Genomic DNA, 13869 nt, shown 5'->3' with positions numbered 1-13869 from the left:
CATCAGGTATGTAACAGAGTCTATCTATTATACACCTTCATCAGGTATGTAACAGAGTCTATGTATTCTACACATTCATCAGGTATGTAACACGGTCTACACCTTCATCAGGTATGTAACAGAGTCTATCTATTCTACACCTTCATCAGGTATGTAACAGAGTCTATCTATTCTACACCTTCATCAGGGATGTAACAGAGTCTATATATTCTACACCTTCATCAGGTATGTAACAGAGTCTATCTATTCTACACCTTCCTCAGGTATGTAACAGAGTCTATCTATTCTACACCTTCATCAGGTATGTAACAGAGTCTATGTATTCTACACCTTCATCAGGTATGTAACACGGTCTACACCTTCATCAGGTATGTAACAGAGTCTATCTATTCTACACCTTCATCAGGTATGTAACAGAGTCTATCTATTCTACACCTTCATCAGGTGTGTAACAGAGTCTATCTATTCTACACCTTCATCAGGTATGTAACAGAGTCTATCTATTATACACCTTCATCAGGTATGTAACAGAGTCTATCTATTCTACACCTTCATCAGGTATGTAACAGAGTCTATCTATTATACACCTTCATCAGGTATGTAAAAGAGTCTATCTATTCTACACCTTCATCAGGTATGTAACAGTCTATCTATTATACACCTTCATCAGGTATGTAACAGAGTCTACACCTTCATCAGGTATGTAACAGAGTCTATCTATTCTACACCTTCATCAGGTATGTAACAGAGTCTATGTATTCTACACCTTCATCAGGTATGTAACAGAGTCTACACCTTCATCAGGTATGTAACAGAGTCTATGTATTCTACACCTTCATCAGGTATGTAACAGAGTCTATCTATTCTACACCTTCATCAGGTATGTAACAGAGTCTATCTATTCTACACCTTCATCAGGTATGTAACACGGTCTACACCTTCATCAGGTATGTAACAGAGTCTATGTATTCTACACCTTGATCAGGTATGTAACAGAGTCTATCTATTCTACACCTTCATCAGGTATGTAACACGGTCTACACCTTCATCAGGTATGTAACAGAGTCTATGTATTCTACACCTTGATCAGGTATGTAACAGAGTCTATCTAATAAAGTAGTCTGTCAAATAAAAGCTAAGAGTCTATATTTTTTGGGAAATTCAGGCATTCAGTAGACATGTTTTCCATCCTAAAAATTATAAATAATTTGATTTCTGGTCACGCAGATGGATAAGGGGTCTTAAAAATAACCATCAACTAGAAAAAGTCTTGAAATTTATTATAAATACATAAAAACATAATAATGTTGAAGCAACGACCCCTGACAACATTAATGTTCAGTTTTGGAGAAATAATTTGCTTTCTGTAAGTTTAAGAAACATTGCCTAGTAACTTGTCATTCTGTTACCAAAACCCCCATATCTTCAAGATATTTGTTAGGGATTTCTTTCTCCAATTCCTCTGAAGAGGAGGTGTAGCAGGGATCGGACCAAAATGCAGCGTGGTAATTTTTATACATCTTTCATAAAGATGAAAAACGAACAATACAAAAACAAGAAACGTAACACGAAAACCTAACAGCCTATACTGGTGAAAAACAAACACAGAGACAGGAACAATCACCCACCAAACACTCAAAGAATATGGCTGCCTAAATATGGTTCCTAATCAGAGACAACGATAAACACCTGCCTCTGATTGAGAACCACTTCAGGCAACCATAGACTTTCCTAGAAAACACCACTATACCACAATCCCAATACCTACAAAAAAAACATGACAAAACACACCAGATAATAAACCCATGTCACACCCTGGCCTGACTAAAATAATAAAGAAAACACAAAATACTAAGACCAGGGCATGACAGAACCCCCCCCACCCCAAGGTGCGGACTCCCGGCCGCACACCTAAACCCATTGGGGAGGGTCCGGGTGGGCGTCTGTCCACGGTGGCGGCTCCGGCGCGGGACGTGGACCCCACTCCAACAAAGTCTTAGTCCATTTGCATCGCGTCCCTAGATAGGCGACCCTCACCGCCGACCTTGGCCTAGTAACCCTCACCAAGGACCCCACTGGACTGAGGGGCAGCTCTGGACTGAGGGGCAGCTCTGGACTGAGGGGTAGCTCGGGACTGAGGGGCAGCTCGGGACTGAGGAGAAGCACAGTACTGAGAGGAAGCTCAGGCAGGTTAATGGAACTGGAAGATCCAGGCTGACTGGTGGTTCTGGCAGATCCAGGCTGACTGGCGGCTCTGGCAGATCCTGGCTGACTGGCAGTTCTGGCAGATCCTGGCTGACTGGCGTATCCTGGCTGAATGGCGGACCCTGGCTGAATAGTGGATCCTGGCTGACTGGCGGATCTGGAAGATCCTGGCTGACTGGCAGTTCTGGCAGATCCTGGCTGACTGGCGTATCCTGGCTGAATGGCGGACCCTGGCTGAATAGCGGATCCTGGCTGACTGGCGGATCTGGAAGATCCTGGCTGACTGGCGGATCCTGGAAGACTGGCGGCACTGGCTGCTCCATGCTGACTGGCAGCTCTGGCTGCTTCATGCTGACTGGCGGCTCTGGCTGCTCCATGCTGACTGACGGCTCTGGCTGCTCCATGCTGGCTGACGGCTCTGGCTGCTCCATGCTGACTGACGGCTCTGGCTGCTCCATGCTGACTGACGGCTCTGGCTGATCCATGCTGACTGACGGCTCTGGCTGCTCCATGCTGACTGGCGGCTCTGGCTAATCCATGCTGACTGGCGGCTCTGGCTAATCCATGCTGACTGGCGGCAATGGCTGCTCCATGCTGACTGGCGGCTCTGGCTGCTCCATGCTGACTGGTGGCTCTGGCTGCTCCATGCAGACTGGCGGCTCTGGCGGCTCCTCGCAGACTGGCAGCTCTGGCGGCTCCTCGCAGACTGGCAGCTCTGGCGGCTCCTCGCAGACTGGCAGCTCTGGCGGCTCCTTGCAGACTGGCAGCTCTGGCGGCTCCTTGCAGACTGGCAGCTCTGGCTGCATCCTGCAGACTGGCAGCTCTGGCAGCTCCTTGCAGACTGGCAGCTCTGGCAGCTCCTTGCAGACTGGCAGCTCTGGCAGCTCCTTGCAGACTGCCAGCTCTGGCAGCTCCTTGCAGACTGGCAGCTCTGGCAGCTCCTTGCAGACTGGCAGCTCTGGCAGCTCCTTGCAGACTGGCAGCTCCTTGCAGACTGGCAGCTCCTTGCAGACTGGCAGCTCCTTGCAGACTGGCAGCTCCTTGCAGACTGGCAGCTCTGGCTGCTCCTTGCAGACTGGCAGCGCTGAACAGGCGGGAGACTGCCCAAACTTACCTGGTTGAATACTCCCGGTCGCCCTGCCAGTGCGGCGAGGTGGAATAGCCCGCACTGGGCTATGTAGGCGAACCGGGGACACAGTGCGCAAGGCTGGTGCCATGTAAGCCGGCCCAAGGAGACGCACTGGAGACCAGATGCGTAGAGCCGGCTTCATGACACTTGGCTCGATGCTTACTCTAGCCCGGCCGATACGCGGAGCTGGAATGTACCGCACCGGGCTATGCACCCGCACTGGAGACACCGTGCGCACCACAGCATAACACGGTGCCTGCCCGGTCTCTCTAGCCCCCCGGTAAGCACAGGAAGTTTGCGCAGGTCTCCTACCTGGTGTAGCAATACTCCCTGTGAGCCCCCCCCCCCCCCCCCCCCCAAGACATTTTTGGGGCTGACTCTCGGGCTTCCATCCGCGTCGCAGTGCTACTTCCTCATACCAGCGCCTCTCCGCTTTCACCGCCTCCAGTTCTTCTTTGGGGCGGCAATATTCTCCAGGCTGTGCCCAGAGTCCCTTTCCATCCAATATCTCCTCCCAAGTCCAGAAGTCCTGTGATCGCTGCTCCTCCTGCCGCTGCCTGTCACCACGCCGCTTGGTCGTGTTGTGGTGGGTGATTCTGTTAGGGATTTCTTTCTCCAATTCCTCTGAAGAGGAGGTGTAGCAGGGATCGGACCAAAATGCAGCGTGGTAATTTTTATACATCTTTCATAAAGATGAAAAACGAACAATACAAAAACAAGAAACGTAACACGAAAACCTAACAGCCTATACTGGTGCAAAACAAACACAGAGACAGGAACAATCACCCACGAAACACTCAAAGAATATGGCTGCCTAAATTTGGTTCCCAATCAGAGACAACGATAAACACCTGCCTCTGATTGAGAACCACTTCAGGCAACCATAGACTTTCCTAGAAAACCCCACTATACCACAATCCCAATAACCCCACTATACCACAATCCCAATACCTACAAAAAAACACGACAAAACACACCACATAATAAACCCATGTCACACCCTGGCCTGACCAAAATAATAAAGAAAACACAAAATACTAAGACCAGGGCGTGACAATATTGTCTAATTTCTCTCCTTCATGAGGAGGGGGCTAATGAAAGTTCACTAGCACAGTAGAGCACAGTAGAGCACAGTAGAGCACAGTAGAGCACAGTAGAACACAGCACAGTAGAACACAGTAGAACACAATAGAACACAGTAGAGCACAGTAGAACACAGTAGAACACAGTAGAACACAATAGAACACAGTATAGTAGAACACAGTAGAACACCGTAGAGCACAGTAGAACACAGCACAGTAGAGCACAGTACAGTAGAGCACAGTAGAACACAGCACAGTAGAGCACAGTAGAGCACAGTACAGTAGAGCACAGTATAACACAGTAGAACACAGCACAGTAGAGCACAGTACAGTAGAGCACAGTAGAACACAGTAGAACACAGCACAGTAGAGCACAGTAGAACACAGTAAAGTAGAGCACAGTAGAACACAGTAGAGCACAGTAGAGCACCGTAGAACACAGCACAGTAGAGTACAGTAGAAAACAGTAGAACACAGCACAGTAGAGCACAGTAGAACACAGTACAGTATAGCACAGTAGAACACAGAACAGTAGAGCACAGTAGAGCACAGTACAGTAGAGCACAGTAGAGTAGAGCACAGTAGAACATAGTACAGTAGAACACAGTACAGCACAGTACAGTAGAACACAGTAGAACACAGTACAGTAGAACACAGTAGAACACAGTACAGTAGAGCACAGTAGAGCACAGTACAGTAAAGTAGAGCGCAGGACAGTAAAGTAGAGCACAGTACAGTAAAGTAGAGCGCAGTACAGTAAAGCAGAGCGCAGTACAGTAGGGTAGAGCGCAGTTCAGTAAAGTAGAGCGCAGTATAGTAAAGTAGAGCGCAGTACAGTAGAGTAGAGCGCAGTACTACAGAGTCGTAGTACTGTAAAGTACTGTAAAGTATCAAAGTATCAGAGTCGTAGAACTGTAAAGTATCAGAGTCCTAGTACGGTAAAGTATCAGAGTCTAAATACTTTAAAGTATCAGAGTCCTAGTACTGTAAAGTATCAGAGTCGTAGTACTGTAAAGTATCAGAGTCGTAGTACCGTAAAGTATCAGAGTCGTAGTACTGTAAAGTATCAGAGTCGTAATACTGTAACTAAAACTTTCCCCCAATAAAGCAGCACATATCCATATAGATTCATGGAAACAAACATTTTGTTACGGTTTGAGGGTTGCATAATCATAAGCCAATCTAAGTCAGCTGTTCACATGGAGAACTGAACCAGACTATGTTGCCTTCCATGTGGCAACACCCTTCTAGGAACACTCATAAAGCAGACGTTGGGACAATAACTAGGTCACCGGTCCGGACTTATCAAAGACAAATAAAACAATCAGATAGTAGGGAAACTTAGAAGAGAGCTGCTTGTGTGATCGAGAGGTAAGGTCATGTAGAGCCATTTAGTATGGGCTTGGTGCTGTAGAAAACAAAAGAACACAACAGAATGGAGGGGAAAGATTATTGGTTGTTAGTCAGGAAAAGCAGAGTTGGTATGGTATTGAAAGAGAGGAGAAGAGGACAGTACAGAATAGACTAGGAGAGGAGAGGAGAGGAGAGGAGAGGAGAGGAGAGGAGAGGAGGGGAGGGGAGAGGAGAGGAGAGGAGAGGAGAGGAGAGGAGAGGAGAGGAGAGGAGAGGAGAGGAGAGGAGAGGAGAGGAGAGGAGAGGAGAGGAGAGGAGAGGAGAGGAGAGGAGAGGAGAGGAGAGGAGAGGAGAGGAGAGGAGAGGAGAGGAGAGGAGAGGAGGCGTGAATGGAGGAGTATAGGTCAGGTAAATGCTGACAGTGTAAGCAGGGATAATAAAGGACGACCCTCTACTGTCCTCGCATCTGATTGGACATCACATCGTTAGATAACCCAGAAACATAGACCTGTCTTTCAGACACATACACTACATGACCAAAAGTACGTGGACAGCTGCTCATCCAACATCTCATTGCAAAATCATGGGCATTAATATGGAGTTGGTCCCCCCCCCCTTTGCTGCTATAACAGCCTCCACTCTTCTGGGAAGGATTCCACTCTTCTGGGAAGGATTTCCACTAGATGTTGGAACATTGCTGCGGGGACTTGTTTCCATTCATCCACAAGTGATTAGGCCTGACTCGCAGTCGGCGTTACAATTCATCCCAAAAGGTGTTCGATGGAGCTGAAGTCAGGGCTCTGTGCAGCTCAGTCAAGTTCTTTGTGAGCTTGTATGGCCTACCACTTCGCGGCTGAGCCGTTGTTGCTCCTAGACGTTTCCACTTCACAATAACAGCACCCACAGTTGACCAGGGAAGCTTTAGCAGAGCAGAGATTTGATGAACTGACTTGTTGGAAAGGTGGCATCTTATGATGGTGCCACGTTAAAAGTCACTGAGCTCTTCATTCTACTGCCGATATTTGTCTATGGAGATTGCATGGCTGTGTGCTCGAAATTATACACCTGTCAGTAACAGGTGTGGATAAAATAGCCGAATTCACTAATTTGAAGAGGTGTCCACATACTTGAGTGTATATATATATATAATGTACAGAGCATTCGGAATGTATTCAGACCCCTTGACTTTTTCACATTTTGTTACATTACAGCTTTATTCTAAAATGGATTAAAATCTACACACAATACCCCATAATGACATCACAATACCCCATAATGACATCACAATACCCCATAATGACATTACAATACCCCATAATGACATCACAATACCCCGAAAGGACATCACAATACCCCATAATGACATCACAATACCCCATAATGACATTGCAATACCCCATAATGACATCACAATACCCCGAAAGGACATCACAATACCCCATAATGACATCACAATACCCCATAATGACATCACAATACCCCATAATGACATCACAATACCCCGTAAGGACATCACAATACCCCATAATGACATGACAATACCCCATAATGACATGACAATACCCCATAATGACATCACAATACCCCATAATGACATCACAATACCCCATAATGACATCACAATACCCCATAATGACATCACAATACCCCATAATGACAAAGCAAAAATAGGTTTTAGATTTATTTTCAAATGTATATAAAAATAATAATTGAAATATCACATTTACATTAGTATTCTGACCCTTTACTCAGTACTTTGTTTAAGTACCTTTGGCAGTTTACAGCCTCGAGTCTTCTTGGGTATGATGCTATAAACTTGGCACACCTGTATTTGGGGAGTTTCTCCCATTCTTCTCTGCAGATCCTCTCAAGCTCTGCCAGGTTGGATGGGGAGCGTCACTTCATAGCTATTTTCAGGTCTCCAGAGATATTCGATCGGGTTCAAGTCCGGCCTCTGGCTGGGCCACTCAAGGACATTCAGAGACTTGTCCCAAAGCCACTCTTGCATTGTCTTGGCTGTGTGCTTAGGGTCGTTGTCCTATTGGAAGGTGAACCTTCGCCCCAGTCAGAGGTCCTGAGCGCTCTTGAGAAGGTTTTCATCAAGGAACTCAGAGAAGACTGATCAGAGATGCAGCCAAGAGGCCCATGATCACTCTGGATGAACTGCAGAGATCTACAGCTGTGGTGGGAGACTCTGTCCATAGGACAACAATCAGTCGTATATTGCACAAATCTGTCCTTTATGGAAGAGTGGCAAGAAAGACATTTCTTAAAGATATCCATAAAAAGTGTCGTTTAAAGTTTGCCACAAGCCACCTGGGAGACACACCAAACATGTGGAAGAAGGTGCTCTGGTCAGATGAAACCAAAATTGAACTTTTTGGCTACAATGCAAAATGTTATGTTTGGCGTAAAAGCAACACAGCTCATCACCCTGAACACACCATCCCCACTGTCAAACATGGTGGTGGCAGCATCATGGTTTGGGCCTGCTTTTCTTCAGCAGGGACAGGGAAGATGGTTAAAATTGATGGGAAGATGGATGGAGCCAAATACAGGACCATTCTGGAAGAAAACCTGATGGAGTCTGCAAAAGACCTGAGACTGGGACGGAGATTTGTCTTCCAACAAGACAATGATCCAAAACATAAAGCAAAATCTACAATGGAATGGTTCAAAAATAAACATATCCAGGTGTTAGAATGGCCAAGTCAAAGTCCAGACCTGAATCCAATTGAGAATCTGTGGAAAGAACGGAAAACTGCTGTTCACAAATGCTCTCCATCCAACCTCACTGAGCTCAAGCTGTTTTGCAAGGAGGAATGGGGAAAAAATGTCAGTCTCTCGATGTGCAAAACTGATAGAGACATACCCCAAGCGATTTACAGCTGTAATCGCAGCAAAAGGTGGCGCTACAAAGTATTAACTTAAGGGGGCTGAATAATTTTGCACGCCCAATTTTTCAGTTTTTGGTTTGTTAAAAAAGTTTGAAATATCCAATAAATGTCGTTCCACTTCATGATTGTGTCCCACTTGTTGTTGATTCTTCACAAAAAAATACAGTTTTATATCTTTATGTTTGAAGTCTGAAATATGGCAAAAGGTCGCAAAGTTCAAGGGGGCCGAATACTTTCGCAAGGCACTGTAGTTCACCATCTTAGTCATTGAATCCCATGTTCATTGAATGAGGGATTTTTTTTTTTAAACATAAAAAGTATTTGGTTGTAGTTGTAATGTTGCAGGGTGGGCCAACCATCCTCCAGGAGAGACACTGAGGGTGCAGGTTATTGCTCCAACCCTGCTCGAACACAACACATTGTACAAAATCAGCTGCTCAACAGGACCTTAATAAACTGACTCCGGTGTGTTTGAGCAGGGTTGATGGGAGGGTTGACCGACCACCCAGTAGCTCTCCAGATGGGAGGGTTGACCGACCACCCAGTAGCTCTCCAGATGGGAGGGTTGACCGACCACCCAGTAGCTCTCCAGATGGGAGGGTTGACCGACCACCCTGTAGCTCTCCAGATGGGAGGGTTGACCGACCACCCAGTAGCTCTCCAGATGGGAGGATTGACCGACCACCCAGTAGCTTTCCAGATGGGAGGGTTGACCGACCACCCAGTAGCTCTCCAGATGGGAGGGTTGACTGACCACCCAGTTGCTCTCCAGATGGGAGGGTTGACTGACCACCCAGTAGCTCTCCAGATGGGAGGGTTGACTGACCACCCAGTTGCTCTCCAGATGGGAGGGTTGACTGACCACCCATTAGCGTGTGGGGGGGGGGGGGGGGGGGGGGGTGCCTTGCTCAAGGACACAACGGCAGGAGATATTATACAGTGATCAGAGACCAGCAGCCTTCCACTCTCAATACCAGAGATAATATCGTAATAATGCTGTTTATTTTGTGAAGTGTTCCTTGCTCTATAAAACGAACGCCTTTTTGCTCGTGGTGTTAGACAAGTGATTTGTTAATTAAAACAAATCGGTCCTACTAGTGTGAAGGAGACGTGGCTAAAACAAAGTTTCTATCAAGCCCTGACGTACATTTTGCAAATTGGTAAGGTATAATACGAATTGTAATTAGTAACAAACAGTATCATACGAAATGGGTGATGGAAAATCCACAAATGAATACATTCCATAAGGAACGTAACATACTGTATCATACTAAATGGAGCATTCGGATTTACGTACGGAATCATACAAAATGCTCTGAGACCAGGTTGCTCACACACAAAACACAAGCTTTCAGCCCACATACACTCTCCCTTTCGCAGACACACACACAGAGCACGCCTAGAGCACATTCACAGATATTTGTAAGAAACACTCTTCTGTGATGGCTGAGCCTTTTCCAGCCTATAATCCACTGCTCATACACAGACTATCCACTATCACAGGGCAGACTATCCACTATCACAGGGCAGACTATCCACTATCACAGGGCAGACTATCCACTATCACAGGGCAGACTATCCACTATCACAGGGCAGACTATCCACTATCACAGGGCAGACTATCCACTATCACAGGGCAGACTATCCACTATCACAGGGCAGACTATCCACTATCACAGGGCAGGCAGACTATCCACTATCACAGGGCAGACTATCCACTATCACAGGGCAGACTATCCACTATCACAGGGCAGGCAGACTATCCACTATCACAGGACAGACTATCCACTATCACAGGGCAGACTATCCACTATCACAGGGCAGACTATCCACTATCACAGGGCAGGCAGACTAGTTACTATCACACAGGGCAGACTATCCACTATAACAGGGCAGGCAGACTAGTTACTATCACACAGGGCAGACTATCCACTATCACAAGGCAGGCAGACTGTACTATCACAGGGCAGGCAGACTGTACTATCACAGGGCAGGCAGACTATGTACTATCACAGGGCAGGCAGACTGTACTATCACAGGGCAGGCAGACTAGTGACTATCACACGGCAGGCAGACTAGTGACTATCACACGGCAGGCAGACTATGTACTAGCACAGGGCAGACTAGTTACTATCACAGGGCAGGCAGACTAGTGACTATCACACGGCAGGCAGACTGTACTATCACAGGGCAGACTAGTTACTATCACAGGGCAGGCAGACTAGTTACTATCACACGGCAGGCAGACTGTACTATCACACGGCAGGCAGACTAGTGACTATCACATGGCAGGCAGACTAGTGACTATCACACGGCAGGCAGACTGTACTATCACACGGCAGGCAGACTGTACTATCACAGGGCAGACTAGTTACTATCACAGGGCAGGCAGACTAGTTACTATCACACGGCAGTCAGACTATGTACTATCACAGGGCAGGCAGACTGTACTATCACACGGCAGGCAGACTAGTGACTATCACAGGGCAGGCAGACTGTACTATCACAGGGCAGGCAGACTGTACTGTCACAGGGCAGGCAGACTAGTGACTATCACAGGGCAGGCAGACTGTACTATCACAGGGCAGGCAGACTGTACTATCACAGGGCAGGCAGACTAGTGACTATCACACGGCAGGCAGACTAGTGACTATCACACGGCAGGCAGACTATGTACTATCACAGGGCAGGCAGACTGTACTATCACAGGGCAGGCAGACTGTACTATTACACGGCAGGCAGACTGTACTATCACAGGGCAGGCAGACTGTACTATCACAGGGCAGGCAGACTAGTTACTATCACACGGCAGGCAGACTATGTACTATCACAGAGCAGGCAGACTGTACTATCACAGGGCAGGCAGACTAGTGACTATCACAGGGCAGGCAGACTGTACTATCACAGGGCAGGCAGACTGTACTATCACAGGGCAGGCAGACTAGTGACTATCACACGGCAGGCAGACTAGTGACTATCACACGGCAGGCAGACTAGTTACTATTACAGGGCAGGAAGACTAGTGACTATCACACGGCAGGCAGACTAGTGACTATCACACGGCAGGCAGACTAGTTACTATTACATGGCAGGCAGACTAGTGACTATCACACGGCAGGCAGACTAGTGACTATCACACGGCAGGCAGACTATGTACTATCACAGGGCAGGCAGACTGTACTATCACAGGGCAGGCAGACTGTACTATCACACGGCAGGCAGACTGTACTATCACAGGGCAGGCAGACTAGTTACTATCACACGGCAGGCAGACTATGTACTATCACAGGGCAGGCAGACTGTACTATCACAGGGCAGGCAGACTAGTTACTATCACACAGCAGGCAGACTGTACTATCACACGGCAGGCAGACTAGTGACTATCACATGGCAGGCAGACTGTACTATCACACGGCAGGCAGACTGTACTATCACAGGGCAGACTAGTTACTATCACAGGGCAGGCAGACTAGTTACTATCACACGGCAGGCAGACTAGTTACTATCACAGGGCAGGCAGACTAGTTACTATCACACGGCAGGCAGACTGTACTATCACACGGCAGGCAGACTAGTGACTATCACACGGCAGGCAGACTGTACTATCACACGGCAGGCAGACTGTACTATCACAGGGCAGACTAGTTACTATCACAGGGCAGGCAGACTAGTTACTATCACACGGCAGGCAGACTGTACTATCACAGGGCAGGCAGACTATGTACTATCACAGGGCAGGCAGACTGTACTATCACAGGGCAGGCAGACTAGTGACTATCACAGGGCAGGCAGACTGTACTATCACAGGGCAGGCAGACTGTACTATCACAGGGCAGACTAGTTACTATCACAGGGCCGTCAGACTATGTACTATCACAGGGCAGGCAGACTGTACTATCACAGGGCCTCTGGGCCAAACAGATTAGCAATAATACTATGCCCACATACGCTGCTGCGGGCTAATCCAACACGGAGTTATGTTGGCTGTGGTGTAAATCAGTAGTGTAAATAAATGCTTGGTAATCCTTGGCCAGATGTGTTGAAGACACCAGCTGGTTAATTTGGATAGCCTTCTGAGGACCTAGTGACACAGGGGAGCGTTTTAGCAGCAGAGAGCGTAGGGACTCTACATCTATATGGTTAAATAGCTAGTAAACGGCGAGATTGATCGGACCTGGGCAAATGCAGCGTTGTGGAGCACAATAGCCTCTGACATAAATGGATCACATAATAGTCTAACCTTGCTTTCTTTATTATGGCAGTAGAGCAATAACAGAGTAAGTAACATAGTAGGCATGTTCTGAATAGAGCAGAACGCGTCTTGTTGAATACATGGTGAAATGGTAACTACGGCAAATAGATTACAAAATAGCCTCAAACTAAAAAACGTCGCAAAAAAATGCACATTTGTTTCAACGGCATACCTTCATAATTCCAGCCTCCTTCTCCGCGACGTTTTTCCTCGTAGCAGCTATAGGCAGCTATATATATATCCTTTCTCTGAAGTCTCCAGTCGTATTGATTGGTACCTTGGTGTACCGCTGCCTGACCGGTCACTGCAGGCTCTGCTGCTCTATGATATTAGATAGGTAGAAACCCCGGTTAAAAATCCATTGCACTGCGCAGGCAAATAGATAATGAATGTTGCTGGTAAGATTTGAAAAGAGAGTGTATCTGCGGCGCGACAGTGGTGAAGCGGCTCTACGGCTGCGGGCTGTAATAGACTAGTGGAACTAATAGTGGAACACGGGTCATGTATTCACTACGGTGTTACTTCCCCTGCTCTCTCTTTCCTCATAGGCGAAGGCAATAAGGAAACGGTGATAAGAGGAACGAACGGGGGAATGGAGGGAGGGGAGCATGTAAGGGAAGGAACATGGATTAAAAAGTCAAAGAAAGAGAAGAGACCGCATTCTGACGATTGGCTAATGATAGTGTAGCACGGTGTATTATGGGCTAATGATAGTGTAGCACGGTGTATTATGGGCTAGTGATAGTGTAGCACGGTGTATAATGGGCTAATGATAGTGTAGCACGGTGTATTATGGGCTAGTGATAGTGTAGCACGGTGTATTATGGGCTAATGATAGTGTAGCACGGTGTATTATGGGCTAGTGATAGTGTAGCACGGTGTATAATGGGCTAATGATAGTGTAGCACGGTGTATAATGGGCTAATGATAGTGTAGCACGGTGTATTATGG

At 47.1% G+C, this 13869-nt stretch overlaps 1 protein-coding gene across 1 annotated transcript in view; it reads right to left on the bottom strand.

Annotated features, from left to right (window-relative positions):
- The window catches only part of LOC139369009 (membrane-associated guanylate kinase, WW and PDZ domain-containing protein 3-like), a 91823-nt gene extending 78606 nt beyond the window's left edge, over positions 1-13217 (bottom strand). The window contains exon 1 of the mRNA XM_071108575.1: positions 13091-13217. The gene's annotated coding sequence lies outside the window, so the exon portion shown is untranslated. The remainder of the gene's footprint in view (positions 1-13090) is intronic.
- Between the last annotated feature and the right edge of the window lie 652 nt (positions 13218-13869).

Source organism: Oncorhynchus clarkii, chromosome 16 (genome assembly GCF_045791955.1).
Source record: "Oncorhynchus clarkii lewisi isolate Uvic-CL-2024 chromosome 16, UVic_Ocla_1.0, whole genome shotgun sequence".
Taxonomy (NCBI): Eukaryota; Metazoa; Chordata; class Actinopteri; order Salmoniformes; family Salmonidae; genus Oncorhynchus; species Oncorhynchus clarkii.
This window is presented reverse-complemented; position numbering and strand designations above follow the sequence as displayed.